Source organism: Dromaius novaehollandiae, chromosome 4 (assembly GCF_036370855.1).
Source record: "Dromaius novaehollandiae isolate bDroNov1 chromosome 4, bDroNov1.hap1, whole genome shotgun sequence".
Lineage (NCBI taxonomy): Eukaryota > Metazoa > Chordata > Aves > Casuariiformes > Dromaiidae > Dromaius > Dromaius novaehollandiae.
In genome coordinates, this window is record NC_088101.1 from 31,561,125 (window position 1) to 31,586,912 (window position 25,788).

Consider the following 25,788-nt stretch of genomic DNA (forward strand, 5'->3'; position numbering starts at 1 on the left):
CTTCTACTAAGGTTAAGAGAGGTAATATATAACTTCAGGAGAGGGAAAATATATCCAAAAAGACTTTTGTATAGGACACATGACAGATAATAATGTATAATAGAATCAAAATATATATTCATTTTTATGATAGATATTGGAATGAAATATTACATGCTGTCTGTCTAGACTTTGGAAAAATATCTAGTGAATACACCTGAGAAATGGAAAAAGAAGGGGACAAAGGGGTAAAATATGATCATTCATCCTAGATGTAATTTATAACAGCTTCAGAGTTTCTCTCGTGCTGTATTACTGTAGTTGCCAAATAAGATCACCATAGTAAGTCAAGTCCATTCTGTTTCCTCTCCCTCTTTTACAGGTTCCACGTTCACAATTAATTGTTCTGGGCAAGTAGTGGGAGGTGACAGAAAGTCAAATACATTTGAGGACTCTTCAGGGCTGGTGTTTTGAAGGCTACCATGTAATTTTTTTTTCTTCTATTGTAGCAAGGAGAATCATTCATTGTGGCTCTGAAAAAAAGCAGATTTGCAAGTAATTTATATGGCAGATGTTTTAGCTTTAAGTGACTTCGGAATGATGATTTCAATTTTAACAAAAAAAATGGGTATATTAGATCTCCTTCAAATTTGTAATAGTGCCAAGGCAAATTAATTTCATAAGGTAGTATCAATGCAAAATCCAGCTTTCTTTTTATATGATTATATCCCCATCTTCATATATATATCTTGTCCGGATTTTTCTTAGCAAATTCTATTTTGTCACCTAAAAGCTATCAAAAACAGTGCTTAGTTTCATTTCGTTTTGGTAACCATATATAGGATCTACCTACAGGCTCACTTATGTAGTTTTCATTCTGACCTTACCAATATGTGTATGCAGAATGAAAATAATGGTTCCACACTTAAAGATTGTTAAGATTACTATTAGAAAGGGTATGCTAACTTTTAGTTGATAATATGAAATTATGTTCATTGAAGTAAGTTTGTAAACTTTTAAGACAATTGATTAAACATATTAGTCCAAAACAGTACTTTCGAGCATATGGATTTCTAGTTATATCATGTGCAATGGCTCAGTTGTCGGAAAAGAGAATTCGGAACAAGGAACTCTTTGGCAGAAATAACCAATGTATTTTTTTCTCTGACTCCCATTTCAGATCAATTGGCACCATCCAAGAAGGTAGCTGGAGCATTGCAAAGCCTGTCATTAGAGCATTTACCTTTTAAGCATCTGTCCACCAATAAGAAATACTGAAGTATGTGTCAGATATCAAGGTTCCCTACACAATGCATGAATAAGGTAAGCATCACTAAAAGCAACCACTGGGAGAGACAGGAACTGTAGAAAATTTCATCTTCTTCACAGAAGACCTTAAAAAATATAAAGAATATGATACCTCCTGCAGAAAAGTAGATCTTGTATGTCTAGGATCTTGGTATACCTAGGTTTCAGACTAGACAAACATCCACCATTTGAGTAGTCCTGCACAAGACTATATGCAGGCAAATGGGGAGACAATTGCTCAAAAACTCTTATCAGCTGCCTTTTTAAATGATAAGCTAACTGCCTCTGTAGAGCTGAGTCATGGAGGTGTATTTTGAAAATACTTACTGGATCAAGCTCCTTAGAGTTACAGGAAGAGCAGTTTCTATTTGGGAATTCCAGCATGATTTAGACATAAATTAGAATTAGTGACTTTTAGTCATGCACAAAAGCAAAATTTTAGGCATTCTGCTTCAGAATGTAGAATTTAAAAACATAAGGTGGATCGTGCTATTTGCCATATGATAGAGTTTGATTCTGTGATGACTCCTGCTGTTTTGAAGCTTTTTAAGGAATCCGTCAACACAAGACAAAAAAAAAAAAAAAAAAAAAAAAACCTGACAGGTACTTTAATTAAAAGATGTTCACTGAAGATGGTGTTTTGTTAAATGTTTAAGTGCCCCTTACATTTCGTCAGGATCGCAGCCTGTGGTAGATGCTTGTAGGAGTCGTTACATTTTTAAATTTTACAAACAGTTGATGTCTCTGTCATACTCTTACCACTAGTTACCCAATAGAGAATGGCTGGTACTAACTTCAGTATAAATGAAAGAGAAACTGGTTTGCTGGTAATTCAAATGCTCATGATGTGATTCTAAAATTTGGAAGACAGTTATCCAGTCGTGTGATTTGATTCACTGCTGTTTTTCAGGTAGGGAACTGCAGTGTATAAAGTTCTATAAAATGAAAAAAGTAAGCAAGAAACACTAAAGAAATCAAATGTGTACAATGAAAAATATTCATCTATTGCTCATTAGCATAGGTAAAATTTACTGCTACATGACCTGGTTCAACTTGTAACAAAGCTGTCTACTGTATATTCTTTGATTCTCTCAGAAGTTGTTTTTGGTTCAAGAGTGGTGTCTCAGTACATTTGTCCAAGTAAAATTCCACAAGATAGAGATAATATCCAATTACTTGTTTGGCTGAAAATAATTTCCATTAAAATTGGAACAAAAGGCATAAGAAATACCACATCATCTTTAATAAATCTCATGATATTACAATGAATCTTGGAATGCTATAAACCAGCTTGTAATATGAAGCTCTCCGTTAATGCAGAAAATTGCACTTGGGAGAAATACCCAGCCTGTTTCTGCTCCATTGCAACAGTTTCACAGATGATGCTTTGCTTTGAATTTGCATGGAAAATATTTAATATTGCTGCCACTTTGACTGTATATGAACTCTGATATAGTATGTTCTGATATAGTTTGGTTACATATTTATATATGTTGAAGAGGAGTCTGAAATCTTTATAAATAATTATTCTTAGACATTTCTGCTTTTTACCAGCATCACTGATTTCCTCGTATATCATTCAAGGAGCATGAGTGTAATCTTTACAGTCTAAGAATAGGTGAAAATTACATTTTTTCTGTTCCCTATTACAATCACCCTCCTAAGTTTCCTGGTTTACCAACCCTATTCTTGTTACAGTCTCTGCCACAGAATAAGAATGAAATTTTAATGCCAGTGCAGTCTGTGAAACAGTAATTGGCTGTGCAGCTAAGTTATTGGGATTTGATCTGTTAGGTCCAGAATGTGCTTACAGGTTCACCAAACTATAACAGAAAAGAAGAATGGCAATCAAACAAGCAATGATGGAAAGGGCAGAATGTTAGATTTGACTACTGCCAAATCTAGTAGTGGGGAACTAAGAAATTCGTTTTTTGGCTGGGAAAATTTCCTTGAATTCTTCCTCTTCTGTCCTCTCCCTGAAAATTATATTGTGCGTGCTAATGTATTTGCTCATAGGCCTTCTTGTGAATGGTAGCAATAACCATGCTATTGAAATTCAAGAAATAACAGCTATAAATGAACATAAATTTGTATCTTATACAATTCTTTTTTCAGTTATTGTAATGAATGGATTTGGCCCATGAAATGAATTATCTAGTGCATTCATATCATTCTCTAATCTTTTCCCAGTAGATCTAACATCTGAATTATTTTCTTTTATATTTTGACTATTGCTGTATGTTGGGAGATATCTTTGATTAACTATCACTGCTAACTGAATACTTAAGGTCAGTTACTACTCGGTTATAAAGACATAATCACAGTATTTGGGTTTAGTAGTGTTACTTCAGTTTTACACAATTATAATTCACATATGAATTTGACCATTATGTGAAATTCTGATCCTAGTCAGCAGGTAACACTCCCTGATTTTTATGGAAGTAGCATTTTGTTCTAGGTGCCACAGGCAATTGCTGCAGCTTACTTAATGTGTTTAAATGTTTGAGACAGTTCTGCTAGTATTCCTTGCCTTATGCTTTTGTGTACTACATTTTATATAAATGTTGTTCCTTCAGTTTGCACCATGTCATAGTCTCAGTGTTTCCTATAATACAGCCTAGTCTTAGACATTCTGATTGGTTTTATGTTGTTGGCAGTTATTCTTCCTCAAAATTTCTGCCTCTTCACACTCTTTTTCATGTCTCCATGAGCTATGCTTTATTAACTGTCCATTTTGAAAGACACCATGAGAGTAATATACTATCATCTTAAAGAACAACTTTCACTTTGTCTACCCTAACACAGTTCTCTGTGTTTTGGCTCTTTAAAAGAATTACTGAAAAAGCACTATTGATATTATTAACACGATATTATCAGCTTCAGTCGTGTAACTCTCAGAGGGACAATGTTCACAGCAAATGTTCTGTTCTTCAGCACTACGTGTAATTTTGTAAAGGAAAGGAAAAGGCATAAATTTAGAAGAATTCCATGAGATGAGTTATCTACAGATGAACCCTCTGTGATTTCCCCATTCTAATCTCAAGTGAAGATTAAAAAAATGAATGACACTTTTGCTGTGCAATTGAATACTTCAGTGCAGGTGATTTGACAGCCATCTCTATGAAACAGCAGATGGTGGAAGAATACTCTAAGGTGGATTCTTTTTTCTCTTTCCAGTAGATTCTTTCATACCAGTGAATAATTGATGCAGAAGGGAAATTCATGGCATAAACTCCTTACTAGAAACATCAGAATTGTTTGAGAAGGAAAACAATAGTTTATTATTATAGGAGGGGGTTGAATGTTATTTAAAAGGTGTCTGTTATGAAACATTTTTAAAAACATTTGCAAAAGAGTAAAAGGTACCAAGGCTTATGGTTGTGTAGTCTGTGTACATTCAAATTCTTACTGTTAGCAAAAGGCAACATCCCATACATGCGTTTATGCAGAGCTCAGAGCTTCTTGTCCATTCAGATAATGTTTTAACAACCTGACAATCTAAGTTAGTACAGAAAATCCTCAAGAATAATGCATTTAAAATTGTTATTAAAAAAAAAAAAAAAAAGCCCCTTCCTAGTATCTACCCCCTTTCCCTGGTGTTAGGTTCACCTTCCAGTGTTCTTCTGGGTTGTAAGGTTGATGCTTCAGTCATCTTCAGGGTACATGGGACAGGGAGTTTTTAAACGTTGTTAGCATCCTGAGGTCTTCACTGGGAGGACTACCCAAGGACTCTGCAAGCTGCACCTGAGCTCCCTGAGCCCCAGGGCACCCCCAGGGCTGCTGCTGGTGACACAGGGACTGCCCGGGGGTGTTGGGCCTTTCCCTCTCCATGGCACTGCTGGAGCCAAGTGCCTGAAGAGAAGGCAATGATTGCTTTTCCACTTGGCAGTTGGTATCACTGCTTAAGCCAGCTGGGGCCATGGCAAGAGCAACGCAGCCCTGAGACCTGTCAGGTCAGGTCAGTACAAAGCTTCTACTACTAATGGCAAGAATTGTACTTACAGGGCTGCACATCACGTGAGACTGTGCCACACAGAATGGTTGAGGTTGGGAGGGACCTTTGGAGATCATCTAGTCCATCACCCCCCTGGTCAAACAGGGTTACCTAGAACAGGTTCTCAGGAAAACACACAGAGGGGATTAGACTCCCAGCATTTGGGGAAACTAATCAGGTAACTCTGTTTGGATCTTTTTAATTTTTTCCTGAGGTGTTCATTTTTTTCCTATCTAAAAAGAAATGATGTGTTCAAACATGTGGAAGGTCATGCTTCTCTTTATTTTCTTGTTTATATCTCCTCCTCCCACCCTGTCCTCATGTGGTATTGTACAATAGAAAACAGAAACCTAAGAAAGTCTTTTTAAAAAAAAAAAAAAAACAAACCTCTGAGGAGTCAGCAATAGCCTGAGGAAAGCAGTGGGCAGGTAGGTGAGGGCTTCAGTACCTGGGCTGCACTTTCTAAGGAATGGTTATCAGAGATTCAGGACAAAAGAAGTGTTCCAGCATGGCCAAGAGAAGATACGGTGTTAGATTCTGTATTGGCCAAGAAAAGCCTAGTTTGAGAGATCTGTGAGCAGCTGGGTATGTATCAAAATGGGAATCTCTCTATCCAGACACTAACAAACTGTTTTTATACAGCAGTAGTTACAGAGTTTATGTTCTTAATACATGTAATGTTCTCACTTGAGTATATTGATATTACTGTATACATCTGTAAGAGGTAAATTTGACAATTCTAACACTTAAAATATAATGCATGTTTTTATTTAAAATGTTAGTAGAATTCTTTCCTTTTTTCTGTGTATCTTTACAGCAGTAAGAGTAGGCCTTTTTTCAAAAGAAACAGTTCTATGCAAAAAGCCACAAACCATAAAACTTCAGCGAGTTATATTAATGAGTTATAACATGAAAGAATGTTCAAATTATTTTTCTCTAAAATGAAAATGTATGGAAATGATATGCAGTGATGAGTTGAAACAGCAACTATACTAAATCTACTGCTCTAATTTAAATGTGTTCGATGAAATAGATTCAGTAGATTCCTAGGCCATTTTGAGAGGAGGAAAAAAAGATATTTTCTGAATCACTTAAATGAACATTCTGCCTCTGAACAAGACAACATCGCCTTCTGCACTGAAGCAGCAAATCAGATAAACATTCAGTTTTCTTGAATGTTGACGTATGGTTTCCCGTGGTACCAAAAGGATATACTTGGGCAAATATTTAATTCTTACCATTATTGTTGATGATTGCTATCAGACATACGATATCATTTCTGTTCAGTTTACAAATACCTGGCAGTTTTAAGGCTAATAAATACAAATAAGCAAACTGTAGCACAAATCTATGCAACTCTCTCAGAAAAACAGCAATCAAATCTTTGAATGTAATAGTGAATAGATTTGCACCAGTTTCACATGCATATGAGTTCAGAGCAGCACTTTATAGCTGGAGAAAAGTCTTTCAGCTTTTAACTAACTCTTTATGGGTTGGGGTTTGGGGAGTTTGTGGTGGTGCTGGTGGGTTTTTTTGGCATTCAGCCTTCAGAGATTTCCCTTAGTTTTGTCTCTCAACCATTGTTGAATTGCCAGTGAATTTTCTGCCCTGTTACAAAGAATGTTTTTTGAAGTGTTCTAAATGGGATGGCCTTTTAAGGTGTACACCCTGCTGCTTTCTGAGGAGAAGGGTAAAGCTTCATTCTTAATGCTTCTGAAATTCAGTTGGAGCCATTGCTTTCTGCAATGTTCCTGCAAGCATGGGGCATTGCTGTGAAGCCATTAGTTCTGAACAGCTGCAAGATACTACCAATCAGAAGTTTATTACCATTTTGTTAATGCTAAGCAGATGTTTTTCAGTACATTTCTATACAGTTCTACCCTTTATACTGCAGTTAGATCTCATTTTAAGCAAAAGCCATGACCTATGATGCCACAGTATGATTAAGATATGCAAATGTTGATTTTTTAATTGAGATCACTTTATCAAAGTTAAAGTATTTATACGTGTTTGATTATTCGTTTATCTTCCTCTCGTATGTTTTGTTTAGGTGAAGCTATACTTATCTAATTATTTCAAGCTTGCTTGATGAATCAGTCCCTCCAGACTGGTAATTAATTTAGATGGCATTCTCTGAACTCTGAACTCATTGCAATATATCATCTTTTTGCTCCACAGGAAGGTGGAGTTTTGGCAATGCCACATGAACAGAAACCATTAATCATCCCTATGTGATGCTTTGTATATGCAACCAAATCTAGCAGTGGCTTTACTGGGTCCAGTAGCCTAGAGTGAATGTTAGAAACACAGGGTCAAACTCAACTGAAGTTTAAAGTATTTTATCTAAAATTAATTAGTCATGCTTCCTAAGGGAGTGACACTAATAGACTGTCTTAAAAACATGCAGCTCTGCTAACTGATTGTAATCTTACTTAAAAAGGGTAGTGGTCTCAAGGATAATACGTTTCCACAAAATTCATAAAAAAGAAGTCATGATTCAGGCTAATCTGTGAGCTTAATACCCACAGATACTAGAATATCTATCTATATGAAAGGAAGATACAGTGAGAATCACAATAACTGGAAAAAAAACAAAACATTTTTTCATTCTGTTTGTGTTTTACCCAAGAAGAATAATCCAACTGTAAGATGCAGATCTAGGGGAATTATAGAAATAGAGCTGGATTTCTAGAGATCAAGTCCATTTCCTGTCCCACAGCAGGATAATTTAAATCTTTTTTTTGGACAGATGTTTGTTTAACCTGCTAAACCTTTAAAAGACCTGCAAGGATAGAAAGTTCAGTGATCCCTCAGTGCTATACTACTTTTACAATGTCAAAAACTTCTTAACTCTCAGACTCCATTACTTCTACTGCTTATAAGTGTAGGCTGATAAGCATTTTGCTAATTTTATCCTCTTGTCAGTCACTCTCTCATACAATGAAGCCAACATTTTTTCCACTGTGAACCTCTACTGTATAGATTCTTCTAATCCTTTCTGGCTTCTTTGTGTGAACAAAAAGTAGCAGAACACTACAGATAAATGGGTATAGAAGAAACCTGTGCTTCCGTTATATCCATCTCCATGAAAATAAGGAAGCCATTTTATATTTACAACTGGCTGCTGGATTCTGTTATTTGGAAAGGGATGAGGTAGAAGCAGGGAAGATCACAGGCTCTTGACAAGCCTTTCCTCTCTGTCTGATGAAGAAATGAACTGGAAATGCAAAGAGAGAGAGCATGTAGTTTCCTGTATGGTATCGTATATCCTGTGTCATACCAGTAAAGTTGCTCGCCCTTACATTTTTGTGATTTACTGGAAAGTCAGAACATTTTGTACAAAGGGTTTTCTGTCTTTTAACAACTTCAGTTTCTTGGTGTATATTGCTGTATTCACAGGAACATTGAAAGCTATCAGCTGACCTTGGAATCATGTTGGGTACATTTATTTATTGATTTATTTCTATAAATACATATTTATAGAACATAAGCCACTTCTTTCTCTAAAGACGATGCAGCCAAGAACAGCCTTTTATTGTGAACGTTTGATCCATGGCAGAACTTGCAATCTCCTATTGCTGCACAAACTGTGAACAGACAAGGCATACAGGAAATACAGTTACCATTTTATACGCAGGGAACTGAAGATGCCAAATGACTTGCCATAAAAGCAGTGAAGAGAAGAATCAAACACTGTTTTTCTCTACACTGCAATGAAGTACTTTTAGCACAAGACCACTTTTTCTTTGTGTTTATGGAGTCTATATAAACATACAGAGAGATGCGCTATCGCTTTGTTTACCATTTCTGTCTACATACAAGTCTTGTTACAAATTAGATAAGAAATAAGTAAAGCTACTGTTTTGCAGTCAGCTTACCTGACACTTTTATTGTGACACTGTGCCAGTCATACTTTGAATATATTTTCCAGCCGTTTCATACTTTTGTCTCTTTACACTTGAGGAGAGGGAAAGCACACTGACAGACTTACCAGCTGTTCTTGGTGTTATCTTGACTAGTTATAATGCTCAGTAGGGGATTTTGTTCCTTCATGAATTATGAAACTCTAATACCGTTCATTGTGGTGTTGTGAGATTTTATAAAATCTACCAGGTGGATCTTCTGTTCTTGTCTGAGAGCTGTCGTTATCTTTCTAAGAACTCCTGAGTGCCTAAATGTGGCTAGAACTCAGTAAATAAAACCACGGGATAATCTTTACAAATGTTGCATGATCTCTCATGACCCATAAATTTAGATACTGTAAGATAATGCTGTAGTATTCATTCTCAGTGCAAGTTTCCCTGCAGTTATACTTTGAAAGTGAGGTTTCACTTCATATGTATGTGAGTATTTCCCTGTGCAGATGAATGTGTGTGAATAGCAAAGCCATAGAATGAATTAAATAACATTTGTCATGTACTTTCAATTGATTTGCTTCCAATTTGCCCATTAATCCATTTTGAGAGGTACCTCTGAGAATATCTTTTTAAAACTACACATTAATGTGCAGATTTCTTATGGATATGAGGCATACTGGAAGTACATTTACATTCAAATGGGCGTCTGAGGGCAAGAAAAAATGGTAGCAAATAGGGCTGTGATTTGATTTTCTGAAGATACGTTTTCAGGCATTGGGAATGTACCTGTGCATTTTGGGCAGTAGAAGAGAAATAAATAGTATGAACCTTTTGGGGACCGAAAGCAATTTTAATTTAAAAAAATAGAGGAGGAAGAAAATACCCCAAACCCACATCAACAAAACCTGAGGCATGCTGGTGAACATGTACAGCAATTGCTATAAAAAGCCTTTTATAGATGGTTTAATTATGTTGCCCTCTGCTGGAATTACAAAAGATTGCAGCTTGATGCTTTGTAGAGGAAAAAAGAAAGAAAAGACTGGAAGAAGAATGAAGAAGGAAAAGGTTAGAAAGAAGTCGTTCTACACTGCTTAGCAGAATATTTCTGGATTTGGAATCTGAAAGGGAGTTTGGGGTTTCTTCTGCTCTGCAAGGGGTGTTGTCATTTCCGTAGAGATAACTCTATAGACAGGAGAGAGCTCTCAAGATTGAACTTGTCAGTAATCTTGACTTTATATTGTATCCTTGAATTTACAGGCACAGAAAAAGGAATGATTCCTGAGTTATGGAGACAGACGAGCTCATGGCTGGTGCGGGAACTGCCATATTTATACGCTGCCGTCAGGTTGGCTAGGTGGCCCTGGAGGTGTAGGAGTCAGCTGGCGGGGAACTCCAGGTCCAAGGGAATGAAGGGGAGGGAGGATCGTCCGAATCTGCAAGTAGGTCCTGCTGTTGAGTAGGCCCCGTATTCAAGTGGCACATCCTTTATCTTTTCCCCATCATCTGTTCTGCATTCCTAGAAAGTATTCAGGCTCTGAGCGAGGCCAAATAAACAGTCTATCAGCTCTTTGGCAGCATAATTGCCTGCCCTACTGTCTTTTGTCTGGTTCACTGGCTTCAATGGGAGCGTCGCAGGCAGAGTGATAAAATGAGAGTGTGAGCAGTGAATGGGGCCGTGGCACATCAAACTGCAGACAATTAAGTCTCACAACAGTTCTCTAAGAGTGAACTTCTGGTCTTACTGATGCTTATGAGCGTTTACCACCCTTTCCATAGTTTTCCTCAGAGCTGAAGTGAATGGCCAGAAAAAGACAGCAGAAAGGCACTCTGTCGGTAACCAGAAGCTTAAAAGAACACTGGCCAAAGAGGAGATACCTAAGAAAACCTATTGCGTGTTTGTATATCTTTTTTCGAGCCTGTGGTAGCACAAAAGCCAATGTTACAGACAAGCCAAAGCCTTTGCAGTTTTCTTGTGCCTTGATTTTTAGAGGAAAAAAAATAAACAATGCGATGAGCTGAGCACAAACAGTGTTCGCGGAGCTGGCTGGCTGTGTGGGGGTGTGGGCAATCTGACTGCACTGAGCAGCAAACAAAACCGGCAGAGAGAGGCTTGAGAACAGACAGGCAGCGAGTCTGTAAAACAAACAGAGCCTGTTACGTGCTCAGTGCCGAGGACGGCTCTGTGACACATCGTGGCAAAAGTGCTTAGTGAAAGCGTTCAGTAAACTAACAGATAGTTCCCATGACCCTGAGGCTGGTTACTCCTGTTGTCACAGCTTTGGTTGGATAAATTTTATTCGGAACCTTAAACATCTGTCAAGAAACAACAGTCAGAAATGTAACGAGATGATATCTTTTTTGATATAGTTCTGGCACAGGCAGATTGACCTAATGTGTTAGTTAAAGCAGCTGAAAGTTGCATGCGGTTCTGAAAAGACCTGACTACTCTATAGTTGAGGTCACTGATTTTACAAGCTGGAATGATCCCTAAAAGCAAACGGTCTTTTCTTGTAAAGAATTGGAGAATGTGTGAATCATTCGTGGCAGCAAGTTGAAGATCAGACTCATTTTATGTAAAAATTACAGATCACGGCAGCACTCCTTGGTCCTATAAAATGCACTGGTAATAGTTTTATTCCAGCCACTTCATTCACAGATTTCATGTTCTCCATTCACTTTAACAAGGTCACTTGCACTTTTAATATCAGGAGAAAAAAATGGAAGGTCTGGTTCTCATTAACCAAACTGATGACCCAAGTTAGTTCTTTTACCTGCTGGGTTTCCCAAATTAAGTCCTGTGTTATGAAACTTATTGTTATAAAATACGATTTTGCTTGTAGGGCATAACAAAGCTGTTTAATACGATAAAGAAGTGGGGTGGTTTGGGGGATGGATGGGGGAACACCTGCTACCTGAGCTCTCAGAAAAGTAAAATAGCACCTTTTTATTTATTGCGTACCAGTATGATACTTAGGTTCAGCAATAATAACAATGCATAAAAATGGAAGAACAGTAAAATGCATGATTATAGACAAGCGTAAAAACAAGTTAATTGATCTTATCTATGCTAACTGTGCGAACTAGTGTAGGACGCAGTTTGGCCAGGAGGAGAACAAACACCAAAACCAATTACTATTTAAGAAGCTGAAGGGAATAGACTATGTGAATACTGATTAACTACATTTAAAATATGCTACACAGTGGATGAGACAAAGGTGTGCATTTGTGAGCATTATTGTTCTTGGAATTGGAATTTCTTTAAAGCAATTTTAAATAGCTGCATAGCGAAGTGAGGCACTAAGGTGTTATAAGTCATAGACTAATTTTGTAATAATTTCGGCAGTCTGATAGAGGTTCTGTAGACACACCTGAGGGGAGAATTGTTCTGCGTTTTTTTTTTCATATTCTTGAGAATGATCTTTTGTCCCTCTAAGGCCTGTGTACTCTGGTCTTTGCTGTTTCTGAACTTGATCCCAAATAAGCCAGTAATAAACTTTTCATAGAGTTGAATTTTGCTTATAATCTGTTCACAGGAAATAATTCTTATTCATCTGTTTGTGGGAAGAAACAGTTACATTGTCATGGTGTTTAATATATATGAGGAGAATACGGTTATTTTATGCAAAAATGGAATTTAATTAGAGATATTTAAGTCATTTTTTTTGCCTTAAGTGAGGTAATTCCTAGTTTTCACCAATGCAAATATGTGGGGAAAAAATTCAGCATTTTCCTCTCTTAGCAATATGATTACTGTGGATTATATGTGGCTTCAGAGATGTACAGAAAGACTGCAGTATGTCAGTCTTCAATGCAAGGTCTAGGCGGCAAACTTCAGACTACATTTGGTCAGAAATATTTCACCACAAGAGACGTGTTACTGGAAAATGTTTCAATGTAACCATTTTCTTCACTTTTCTTCTTTATTTTTAGTAGTCAATATTTTCAAAAAATGTGTGTTTTGAAAAAAACATCCACTGGAAAGCTTTCTTAATCCAAGATACGATTTCGCATCTAAATGAAAAAAGGAACCACCCCAAATCAATCTACCTTGAACAGGTGTTTAAGCCTGTTGCCTTTGCATCCCAGATAAGTAACCTAACCAGTGGACACTTGGCTAATCTGAAGTGACACACTAGTGAAATTTTTGAGAGAACATGACTTCCTCCAAACGCAAAATGGAAAAATTAGCCTCATCCAATTTTTTTCACAGTAAGATGTAACCACTTACCATACTGCTCTCCTAAAGAGAGAGATTATGAAAGCAAAAGGGTAGAAAAAAGAAGACTCAAAACACTGGTAGAGCTGCTTCCCCTAATTCACCTCTAAATTGGATTGTCAGTGGTAATATGATCTTTCATTAAAAGAAATACTGGCTGTAAAAGAAGTTACTGGCTGTAACTCTCCACATACACACACACACATACATACACATTCATTTAACACGAGGACTGTTTCCTGAAGGCAACAGAAGGGACTGCACCCAGTACCATTTTTTGACAAAAATCAAAAAGACTGCATGATAATGAGTTCTTTTCTTTGAAAATGAGCTCATTACTGTTCGTTTCTCCCTGCTTTTAATCTGTTCTTCAAGTGTGTGTCATCTTTAAAAATTTCAGAGGGCATTTTGTGAATCTGTGACAAAAGCAAAGTTAAAAAATAGACTCCCTCTAATGAGAAACATATTCGTACTTCAGTCACAAAGGTGGAAAATAAATTACTGAAGAAGGAAAAGAAAGGATAGGCCACATATCAGAAAATTATACAAATATATATATATTTCCTCTTGTAGCATATTGGAGCTGGGCTGAGATTATTTTAATGTTACAATTTATGAATGAAGAATTTAATTCATACAGTGATAAACTGAGGGATAATTTTTGATGCCATGTGAACTTTAACTGTTTCAGATTTTTCTTGATCTGACTGCTTCTTTGTTGTCCATGTAGGTGACATGTTGTGTATAGAAGGTAATACATTCTTATCTATTCATTAAAGTACTTGTATACAAGGATAACTTTAAGCACATTTGTTTACCCATCTACATAAACAGGGTTTGATGGAATCTCTTGTAAGTGGTTCAACTTGCTCATCAAACAACAGTCATATTTTGCAGAACTGAACATTAAATTCTAAGTGATTCTGTATGTGGCAGCAACCATCCCTTATTTTCTTTTTCTTTGTTCTCCTGAATCTTCCTGAGTTTTTACATACTTTCATCAAATTTGGTTGCTATGTTTTCTCCGTAAAGCAGTACATGCTAAACAGTTTAAAGATGTTTTAAGTATTGAACTTCTGCTTTTGTCAATGACGGAAGATTTTCTTTTGACAGACAGCGTAAGAATTCAGAGATAAAAATTTCTTCCAATTTTCACTGTTTCTTTGTGCGGCATTCCTTTGTATTATTTCAGGTGACTCAGCATGAGTCAATTTTATGACAATGAAAGAACCATCTATAATTGAGAAATGGGCTCTGAATCTGTGCAGTTTGCAAAAATGATGGCTTAAAAAGGCAGCAAAGTCCTTTAAAAATGTTAAAATAGTTGCCCTCATTAAGACTTTTTTGTTTGCACTGTTGTTAGCATATATAGTTAATAGAATGGAAACAAGGTCAGAGACTTTAGTAGCTACTCAGGGAGGTATACTCATCTGTAATAACAGCTTCACAAGGCTCAGCTAGAGGCACACTTTTTCCTATTGTATTGTATTTTTATTTATGCTTCATGTTTTATATACTGTCTTCAGTAGACTTTAAAGTAGATTTCCTGTACCAGACAGGCACAAATGGTGACTGGTATGCTTTTGGTATAAGTGAAAACTGATTAATACCAATAGGAGTAATATGCTAAGTGCAGAACTGTCCCATAGTTACTGAGTGCTCAATGTAACGTGCTAAATATATTTACTATAAAAGATAACGGCTGTGGTACCTGGAGGTCAGACATTTTATGCACAAAGATTGGGAATTAGTTTTGCTTCTGTGATGTATGCCAAAAATTGTGTCAGATGACAACTGGCCCTGTCAAGGCCTAGAAAGTACACAATTTTTGTCTCACTTCGACTTTCATGTGCAGATTAGCTGCCATTGCTGCCTTTTAGCTCTTCCTAATATAAGGACTTCTGCATACTAAGCACCACTTAGGTACTAATTACTGCAAAGGTGTGGAAGTGATGAATCCCTGCTTTCGGAGAGCTACACAGGAACGTATATAGTACATCTCCTAAGCATTTTGATAGCTTCTGCATTTCCAAGGTGCTAAAGTAAACCCTTTACTCATACTTGTTCAAGGGCGGTGTGACTTCCCAACAGCTTCTGCTAAAAGTCATGATGTAATTGAGCACTGTGTGCTAAAATAGGACACTAAGACCTAGGACAGGGTGATCTGAAGGGCATAAAGCTTAATTTAAAGCCCAGATTTTGTTAGAAGCCCAGGAGTAGATAGTGGTTTATATGAATAAATATAAACACGTTTTACATACTTAAAATGCATGCATCGTATTCACTCTGCTATAGGTTAGTATGCAGGATGTTGTAGAGAAACTCCACATTGCCTGGAATACTGAACCTCGTTTGAGAGCTCTGCCTTCTACCAGAAGAATAAATGTTACTGAAATACGGAGTTTTTCTAACGAAGATCATGTCAGTTCTCAACTTTGGCTTCCAAAGAGAAGGGAAGTTGCGAGTTTGGAGTTGGGTTAAAAAAAAAAAAAAAAAAAAAAAAAAAAACAAGATAGCAATTCAGTTTAAAATTGACTTTTGCGGGAGAATCTGTAGATTCCTGTGCTGAACCTTTTGAGCTTAGTATTGAAAGAGGGATAAATGTAGATAGAGTAGAACACATGAGACAGCAGGGAGGATTTATTAGACATTGTGTTGGGTAACCTTTGAAGATAGGAGAAAAACAGGCATTATAATTAGCTTTCATAGAATAAAATGACAGATGGTAATAAGGAATGCTTAATACTGAGTATTTTTATAAAGAATTATACACATCCTTTTAAATAAATGTTTAATATTAATTTCTGACAGAAACAGTTGCTGTAAGAACATGAAATGAGTTCAGCCCATTTAAAACAAAGATTACAATAAACACACACATGTTATAAAAGCTACCAGTATTACTTTTAATCAGATCGTACTACTGGGTTTTTCTGGGGTGGGGGGGGGTTGGTAGTTTACTCCAAATAGCTGAATTATTAAACTTCAGCATGAAGTTAGATTCAGGCTTTTAGGCCTTAAGTACTTAAAGGTCAACATCTAGGTTATAACTTTCCAAGCACTAATTATCCTTGGTGTTTTTTAAAATCAAGCCCTTTTTTTTCTTTTTTGTGGAGATACTAAAAAATACATTTCTGGATAGTGACTTGATTTATTTAAATGTCTTAAACACCTAGTTTGACCTCAAGTTTTCCCATCTCTTTTTGTTGTTTTAGGATCCGCATTTTCTATTGCTAGTGATTTTGGCACCCACATTGAAATATTTCATATGGACTGCTAGGTTGAGCAAAATAGATGCAAATTCCTAAAAGAAGAGATGTTTTCTTGCTTCTGTGAATCTGCTGAGCTGAGCAATAGCGTTACACTCTTTCGAGGTTTTCCATTTGGTAGTGCAGCTGATTTCAAACCATTCCTGTTTTTCACACAGTGTGAGTTTAGTTTGGAGCTCATACATCACTGACCACATGCTAAAAAATGGAATTCCATTTACATTTAATATATCTATCTTCATCCTATTTCTTTTTTCTGGAAGTCTTGTTAGGCTCATATCCTTCTCTTCCTAGCACACCTCCTTTATTGCCTTAGGGTGCCTTTTAAAAGCATTGACTTAATTCTTGATGGAACACTTCTCTTTCTTTCTTTTCCCTCTCCATATAATTATGTAATGGGCTGTTAAAGAGACTTAATAGCCCTCTCAGTGTGCAGAGAAATAATTTAGAGAAAGATATATCTGCCTGATTAATAAAAGGCTGGCACTTCAGCATCATGTATCATCTGAGCATCAAGCAATTAAAAATAACAGAAAAATGCATGAATTGTGATGCCACCTATTCTGTCTTAGTCTGGGAGATTTTGACTTTGGCACAAGGAGTTCTGTTTCTATAGTTGAAGTTTGTGTTGCAAGCATAAAAGAAAGAAAAAAATACAATACCTTAAAAAATTGCATTGGTTTTGAAGACATAGTCATGAGAGTATTGACAACCTTTTAGCTGGTTTACTCTTTTATTTTTCTTTTCTAATTTTTATGATGTGTATCTGTATGGGTTATTGGAGTTTTGTGTTACAGGCCATTGCTGGGACTTCGCTGTTTTGTAGGCTAATGACTGATAGCATAGGATAACCATAGATAAGAACACAATACCTAGCATTCTGTCAGGAGCTGTCTCTCAGAAAGTTACTTTTATCTGTAAACTTTTATTTGTCTACTGCAATGAACAATGAGTATTGACACTTAAAACAGTTAAGATTTAGTCAAAGATCTGGTGGGTAACTGACATGCTGCCATGTTCAGTTTTGCAAAGAATTTATGTTCTAAGCCAGAAACAAGTTACCCTGCAAGAGACTTTTTAGACCTACTTATATTTAATTATGCAGATAAACAATACTATGTATTAGTACCCCTATTTATTTAACAAGTTTGGAAATAGAGATAGCTAAAAAATCTGCAACATAGACTGAAGTGGGGTTAGATGGTGACCCCTCTCTGTTCACTTGTTCAAGCTTAGTCCTGGACTGTGTACCTTTTAGACTACTGCAGCAATAACACATGACTGAATTTTAGATTCTGTGAAATTGGAGAGAATATCTAGTTATTCTCTGTTCATTGGTATGTGTTTCTGAGCTCCTGTTTTTCTTTCGTCATAATAGGTAGCGTTCCATCCTGTTTATTAAAAAAAAAAATTTTTTTTGTTTTAAGATCAGCATTCAATCCCTTTGGGTAATCATGTGCTGTGATTTTCATATCAGAACAGTTATCTTGTATTCTGCAATTGTGGGGGGGACACGGGAATCAACTTTCTAAAAATTCAGCACTTTCTTTGGAAAATACTGAGGATCCCAAGAGTTATCGCGCACACAGTAAAATAAAAGGGTCAATTTAGTCTAAAGAATAATGGGATGAATGTAGTAAACTAAAACTCTGTTGTGAAGATAATTTGTACAACTTTATATTACTGTACTACATTTTTGATTGATTTTGGCCTGACAAATTTAGCAAAGCCCAGATCTAATCTTATAAACAATTACAGAATATAAATGAACCTGTATGAACAATTGAGCTGAGTTCAGCTCAGACTGAAAATATACTAATCTGATGTGCTGTGAGTTTTGAAACTGGCCTCTGAAAAATCCCTAAACCAGCTGCAGCCACTTGCCGGGGCTTTGAGCAAATAAAAAATTTGTTTCGAACAAGGGCTATTTAGAGCAGGAAAGAGTTCATCTAATATTTAAGGAATATGGAAGAATATTCAAAGACTTACTTTTCAGTTTGTCTTTTCTTTATAACTGTGCTATCATGCAGGACATTGTACTTAGAAAGTACAGAAAATAGGTGCTGTTCTCAGTAGTCTCTCTCTGGTCCCACAGTAAAAGAACTGAGAGGCTTCTGTGCTGCCTATTTAGAGCATGAAAAAAAGAGACATTTCAGAATGAGATACGGAAGGAAATGAGAGCCTTTTCCCTGATCCCAAGAAGTACTAATTCAGGCTTTCAGGTTGCAAATGTCTTTTGAGGGATGGAATCTGTCACATACTCTAAAATTATGTGTTGGATCAGTGAATGCTAAGGAGGCCCTTCTCACACAGTGAGGAGTTGCATTCACTGCTACCTTGTGATGTTTCTTTCCTTTCCAAACAACCAGCTGAGGGGGCTATGGAAAACACTACTGACTCACTGCTGATGTTGCTCTGCATGTATACACACATGCTTCTTCATATTGGGCCATTTCAATCGTAAGAAATACGATTTTCTGTCACGCACGTTAAACAGTATAGGAAGTATCACAGAGACATGGTGAGTAATAAGGATGAGGGTTTTAGCCAAACTAACAAGCTATTCAAAAATTTGAAAGCTCCACTGCTCTTGCTGCAACCTGTTGATTGGCTCATTTGAAATAACATTTAAAGAAGTCATACTGAAACAATGCTTTTTGGCCCTGGACTTTGTCTCTTAATTGCACTTGGTTTCGAATTTCAAAGAGACAGGGCTCTTCTGCAAAAATAGCAGCTTTAAATATTTGCTTGTCATTTGTTGTGGCAATCAAGGTGTAATAATTACTTTCTTGTGGAAGAAGATGATTTTGAAATCACAAAACACATAAACATTTATTGATCTAATCTAAACATTGCTAACTAAAACATATAGTGATATTTGAAGTTATATATGAAATTAGTTTTCTTAAGCCATGTATTTTTCATTCCAATTTCCTATTGTATTGCTTCTTTGTACCAGACTTAAAGATATAGAAGACATAAGTTGTCCTGGGAAGAGGCTGGATCACAACCAGAAGCTTCTTTCTTTCCTGTGAGTACTGGGAGTTAAGGCATTCCTGTTGGGTCGGTCACCTTGAGATGATAAAGGATAGTGTCTTCAGATTTCTTTGTATTTTTCATGTTCAGAGAAAAGGTATTTCACTACATAAAAGTGAAAGGTGTGTGTGTGTGAGAGAGAGAGAGCATGTTTCCAGAGGTATGTTGCAAGAAAATGTTGGAAGTTTTGCTGGGTGATCTTATCATGTTAGTGTGCACTATATGGTCTGTGAGAGAAAAGTATGTTAACCACTAGAACTTAGAAGAAAATGCTCATCCATAAATTAAAAAAGAAGAAACCAAGAAGTAAAATCTGTATTGATTTTTATAGGGTTATGGACGGTAGAATCCATTTATAATAAGCAAAATGAAACAGCAGTAATGAGAACTATTTTGTGATCTTATAAATCTCTGAGACAGCTCTTGAATTTTTTATTCAATCCTGTTTTGTAGAATATATATCCTCACCAGAAACAGGTGTAAATTAATCTGTAATATGCATTTTATGTGGTAAAGTGTGTGAAACTTCTGCGATGACTGGACATTTTCATTGGTGGAGCATGTTCTACGGATGAGATATGCAGCTCAGTGAGCATGTAAGTGGCAATCCAGCTTCTGAAGTATGCATTCTGTTAAATAAAGCTTTGCAAAATTTTAACAGTTAATGTGTATACAGTAGTTCAATCTGGAAGGTGCAGTCAGTTGAAACTCTAAAAGAAGAAATGGATCAACAAAAGACAGATCTTTGTTACTAACATATGCAAAACAAAGTTGTAAATTATGCATCCTGATTATTAAAATATGCAAATTGACCCACCATATGAATAACAATTTGACTAGAAAAATATATACATAAGTCAGGGAGGAATCAGGCTGAGCAACTTGACATGTGCATTACGTAACTTGATCACAGAAGTAAATGAAATATTAAATGACAGATACATTATTTAGGTAAATCATTAAAGAAAGCTAAAAAGATTGAAGATCTGATCCCTTAGTGCTTCTGATATTCTCAGTGGCACAACAATTGTTGTGAAGATCCAAGACCTTGCAATCTGACCAGGTTTACTTCCACTGACATTATCATGAGCACCATTTCATTCTATACCTATATGGAAGCGTCAGAAACTGAATTTGGCAAACTTGATTAAGAGAAATAGCATGCGTCCTTGATTTAGTGCTTAGCAGAGTTTGGGGTTTCTTTTTTTGCCCTCTTGTTCTTTTTTTCTTTTGTTGTCTGTTTTCATGATGTGGCACAGGAGTCTGTGAACACATTATTACAAGAATAGCTGAGTGACCAGGGAAACTTCTGATAGAAATCAACATTCTTTACTGCTGGATCAGAACAGCGAGATTTCTGTGTCCTTCTCTGAGGAGGCAAAATGCAACGTCTGTTGTTCTCCATTCATCTAGGATGACTCTCTGTGGTTTTCAGTGCCCTTTAAATTCCTAACACAATTTGCAGGCTATATTTTTCTCACTTATAAGTGAAGAAAGTCATTACAATAGTAGTAAGCCTAGTTTTGGGAGATTGCCAGTTCCTCCCATTTGAGAGGAAGGCATCCTTTCGAAAGGACTGTTTGCTGTTTATCAACCCGTTCAAATAACTCTCTAGGAGAAAAAACAACTTTAGTAGGATTTACAGTCCTTGGATTTCCTTGGTGTTGTTTCGTTTGGTTTTTGGTCTGGGAATGGCATAGAAATCATATGGATGTCGCGGACAGATGAGTGAACTTTTGCCTTAAATATTTCTTGGTACATAAGGTGCAAGCAAATCATAACCCCGAACAAGCCATCTGTTCCCGGCGGAAACAGGACTGAGCTGCTGCGACCCCCGAAATGGTCTCCCTGCGACCATTCAGGACACACCAAGCCTGCGCTGAACCAGACCACGATCGGGCAGAGACTTTGGGACCTGGACTATAAATTACTGCTGCTTAGCACAACTTCTATAAAGCTTGCTTAGCATGAGTAGCTAAATTTGCTGAAGCCTTAGGCCGCACTCCCTAGTTCAGTGAGAAAGGGCCCCAGAGCTGGTGCAGGCAGGAAAGACAAGGGGGTTACCAGCAGTTTGCATTCCCATGCTTCACACTCCGGGAGGAAGGATGTCAAGGCATTGAAGTGAGGCCTGCTTGGGCACCGGGACCCTGGGGAGCAGGGCCTCCTCTCGCTGCGGAAACAATGCTGATTGGGGGGTCTGGGCTGTCTCGGGGTCCAGATCATATTCCCTTTGTCTGGACCTTGGGAAATAGCACCTACCGTCACTGCTGGGGAAGTAATAAATTGTCAGGGCTTTGAGAGATAAGGGCAAGACCCGAAGAATGAAAACGCATCTGTCAGCAGAAACCACAACGGTAAACAACCTACCTAGGGACCCAATAAGGAGCAGGAGACCCCAGACCTAAATATTACTATTGGTCCAAACTACTGCGTGAAGGGCGGAGAGCTTAGATTGGAAAGTATAACTGCCCATGGATTTCTTTGTTCGGGGTCCCTCTTTGGAGGCACCCAGCCTGAGCTGTAACTACTGCACGTGTGTCATTACAATTTATTTATTTAATTTGCCTTGATTTGGCTCCGAACTTTTCAGCGGGAACCTAGGGTCGGACCGTGCTCGAGTTGTAATTACTGCACGCGCTTCACCAAAATTTACACCCAGGGTGAAGAGGACCAACAGGACGCCGCTGGATCCACGGGTGGTGATATCCCTTTCTTTCTCTCTCTCTCTCTCTCTCTCTCTCTCTCTTTTTCTCTCTCTCCTCCCCTTCGCCTTTCCCCACCTTTTCTCCCCACTCCGTGGAAAATAAAGTTAAAAGGTTGTACGATATGTAACTGGTTTTAGCGTCTTAATCTCGTCCTTGGGATCGTAACGAAACCCCCCCGATATTGGATCGGGACAATGGATTATATTAGTGTAATTTCCTAGTGATAGGAGATTATATCCATGGCCTTTTTGTGAGCTTTTTTGATACCATTGCCATCTTCTGGATAGTAGGATTATTATTTTTGTATTTTTGCAGATCACTGTTCTGTTGGGAGTAAGTATGAGGTGTCTCAAATATAACTTACTTCTTTACAGAACATGCACCATCATGTTTCTGAAGTGAAAAGTAACAATCAGCAGTCTCATGTACAGTCCCATAGCAGTCTCCAAGCCAACCCTGACTGTGTATTATACACCTGCTTTGCTTAGATGCCGAGCTGAGTGATTTGCACATAGGACATCTCTCTGCTCCAAAATTTCCTGTTAGAAAATGTGATATAGGGAGGTAAGCCAGAGCTATCAACTATTCAGGGCACTTGTTTTGCTATGCAAGAAGGTCATTACTCTCAAATGTGCAAAACAGAATGAGCTAATTTCACCGAATTTCAAAGCATGAGAACAGCCACGTGGAATCAATGGCCTTTTAGACCATTCTGTTTTTCACAGTAACTAAAAACGGATGCTTAGGGAAGACTATAAGGACAAGGCAAGTGAGTAGTCATGCTCGTAGAACACTCTCTCTCATCTTCCAGACTTCTTGAAGCAAAGGTGATACCATTGCGTTAAATAGCCTTTGCTAGATTTTTATTCCATTAGATTGTCTAATTGCTTTTTGAATGTATGCCAGGTTCTAATATCTGAATGTTTTGTGGAAGTGAGTTCCACAGTGTAATACCTAACTGCCTGATGAAATACCTTTCTTTGTTTGTTTTGAACCTACCTCTTGTTAATTTATTTCATGCCTTCTACTTTTCTGGTAGGAAATACAGTGAACAACCCTTTTTTCCAATCTCTTCTCAGTTGTCTTCTCTCTGAGTTACAATTATTTCTTGTGTGGCAGCCATTTGAAGCTTTTGAATGTCTGTGTCCTTTCTTGTACTGCGTGCTAGTTCTAATCTACCCTTTTTGAGATGTTGGAAGTAAAAGTGAGTCACTTAAGTGATCTTCTGTCTGCAGGGATTACATCAAAGGCTTTTATTGTTAATCCCTCACAAAACTGCTTTATATTACCGTTCACAGAAGGGAATTGTTGAGTGCCTTATGCACTCGCATGCTCGCAGCTTCCCAGACCAATATGTAGGAACCAGCTCTGAAATATTTTACATAATTTGGGAATCACCTTTGTCAAGTGCCCAAGTTGCTACAAAGCAGAAACATATACCTTTTGGACTTTTTCTCCATCTGAATGAATTCTGATTTCTTCTCTTTAGTCTCCCTCCCTGTCTTCCCTAGAATGGTTAGGAAACCCTACTCTGGGGATGGAAGATACTGTTTCTGAGGTCTCTGAGCAGCAGACACTCTGTGTAGCTACTACTGTGATATTTGCTAAACATTGGGTGAGACTACCTCAGAGGTGACTATTTGCTTTTGTTCCTTCACGCAGCTTCATTTGCTTCCAGGAATCTCTAGGACAGATAACTGATTATCTATCATGTTAAGCAATTTTTTTGATCCTATCTAGAGGTGAAAGAAACAAATTGGTGAAGAAGTATGTGCTGACTGGTCTGTTTGGGTGGCCATTTAGCATGAGTGGTCAGTCAGCTAATCAGCACCACTCAGACAACTGGACAAAGTGCTGAAGAAGGAAGAGGAAGAAGATACGGCACAGGGGAATAAAGGAAAGTGAAGGGTGAAGAGCAAAACAGTAGAGAAGTGGAGTGATGAGGATGAGGAGGTAAAGGTAAAGTAAGATCCTGAGGGTACAAAGGTTGGTACACAGTAGGAGAGAGGGAGAGGAGTAAATGTTAGGGAGCAGTATTTGATAGGCAGCTGAGAATGGTAGCTAGGCAATATTATTTCATATTCTGTATAAGCAAGTATTAATTCTATAGTCATTCTAGTGCCAAATATCTAGTTGTGAGAAAGAGTATCTCCTGAGTTTACAGAAGATGGTTGCTCCTGGGCTGGATGATACATGAAGTGGCCACTGACTTGAGATAGATGCAGCTGAGGTGAATATATACCTTTCCTTCTGAAGAATGAAACAGGACCCTGCCAGACCAGAGTCCACCTTTGGCTGTAATAAAGTCTCCATACATCTGTATTAGTGACTTGTTCATGTGCACACAAGTCATGCCAAGTTTCCATGCATGGGCGTTTTTAGGCTGCCTTCTTAGGTCGTTGATCTTGCAATGGCTTCCACACAGATATTTACGATAGAGGACTAAATGTATTCTGTGTCTTTACACAGAATAACATTGTCTGGCCCTAAATGATTGGTGTGGTATGTTTAAGAATATAAAATGCATTTTCTAAATTTGGAATTAGACCAGAATAAATATAAAAAAGAATTTCCCCTGTGCTGCATAGTTTATAATTGAGTTTGCTTCCTTTTTCAATCTCGAACATATAGCTTATAAATTAGTGGGGCAGCAGACTGAAACAGAGTGTAAAATATTGCAATAAAACTGAACACTTGGTGTCTTCTTCTCTCAGTTATGATCATTACAGAAAATAGTTATTAAATCTCAAAAGATTACTTTAATTGAATTGCTTGTGTAATGATAATTTACTGGTTCTAGAGTCCCACAGATAAAAAAAAAAAATGCACTACTGCTCTTTTTCATTCAGAAGGAAGCCGCGATGTAAAATTTCCACATGAACAAATCTTTTATCTCCGTTAGAGTCAAAATACAAATACTTACTACCATTCTACGTATCTTATGTGCCATTCATTTAAAATTCATTACAAATCTATAAGGTTAATGATATTTTACTTGAGTTAATGGAGTTGCTATTTCCTCAATGTTATTTTGTGATGTGCCAAATTGTTTAAAAAGGAGCAAACACCACAAAAAAAGTCAGTGTGTTTGAAAGGTAACAGGAGAAACAGACAGTATTACAGTCTTGATCTTTTCTCTGTTATTTATTAATCTGCCATTAACTTATTTGTTGGCCATGCATGGTTCTTGACCTCCTAATTTGTCAGGCATGCTCACAAATGAAGATTTTTTTTTCTTCTTTGGTGTCAGAGATTGAAGAGGTGCAGGTAGATACCTAGACAGATAATAGTTCTTGCAGCTTTTAGTTTGGTTATCTTTACCCTTATTTGCTTATACATATATTCTTGAATACATACCATGTTATGTGCAACTAACCTTCACTGCTGGTGCAACCATTTTGCAGTTGCCATAAAGTCTTAACTA

The 25,788-nt window shown here is 37.2% G+C and overlaps 1 long non-coding RNA gene across 2 annotated transcripts; it reads left to right on the plus strand.

The window, feature by feature from the left end:
- The first annotated feature begins 365 nt into the window (after positions 1–365).
- LOC112986742 (uncharacterized) lies at positions 366–21,513 on the plus strand. 2 transcript variants are annotated; one of them, XR_010389213.1, is made up of 6 exons: positions 366–463; positions 1,160–1,302; positions 10,396–10,577; positions 19,583–19,654; positions 20,176–20,255; positions 21,424–21,513. It is a non-coding gene; the product is annotated as an uncharacterized LOC112986742 (long non-coding RNA). The 2 variants fall into 2 exon arrangements; XR_003260111.2 differs by lacking the exon at positions 21,424–21,513 and having other exon boundaries at positions 20,176–20,349.
- Positions 21,514–25,788: the final 4,275 nt, after the last annotated feature.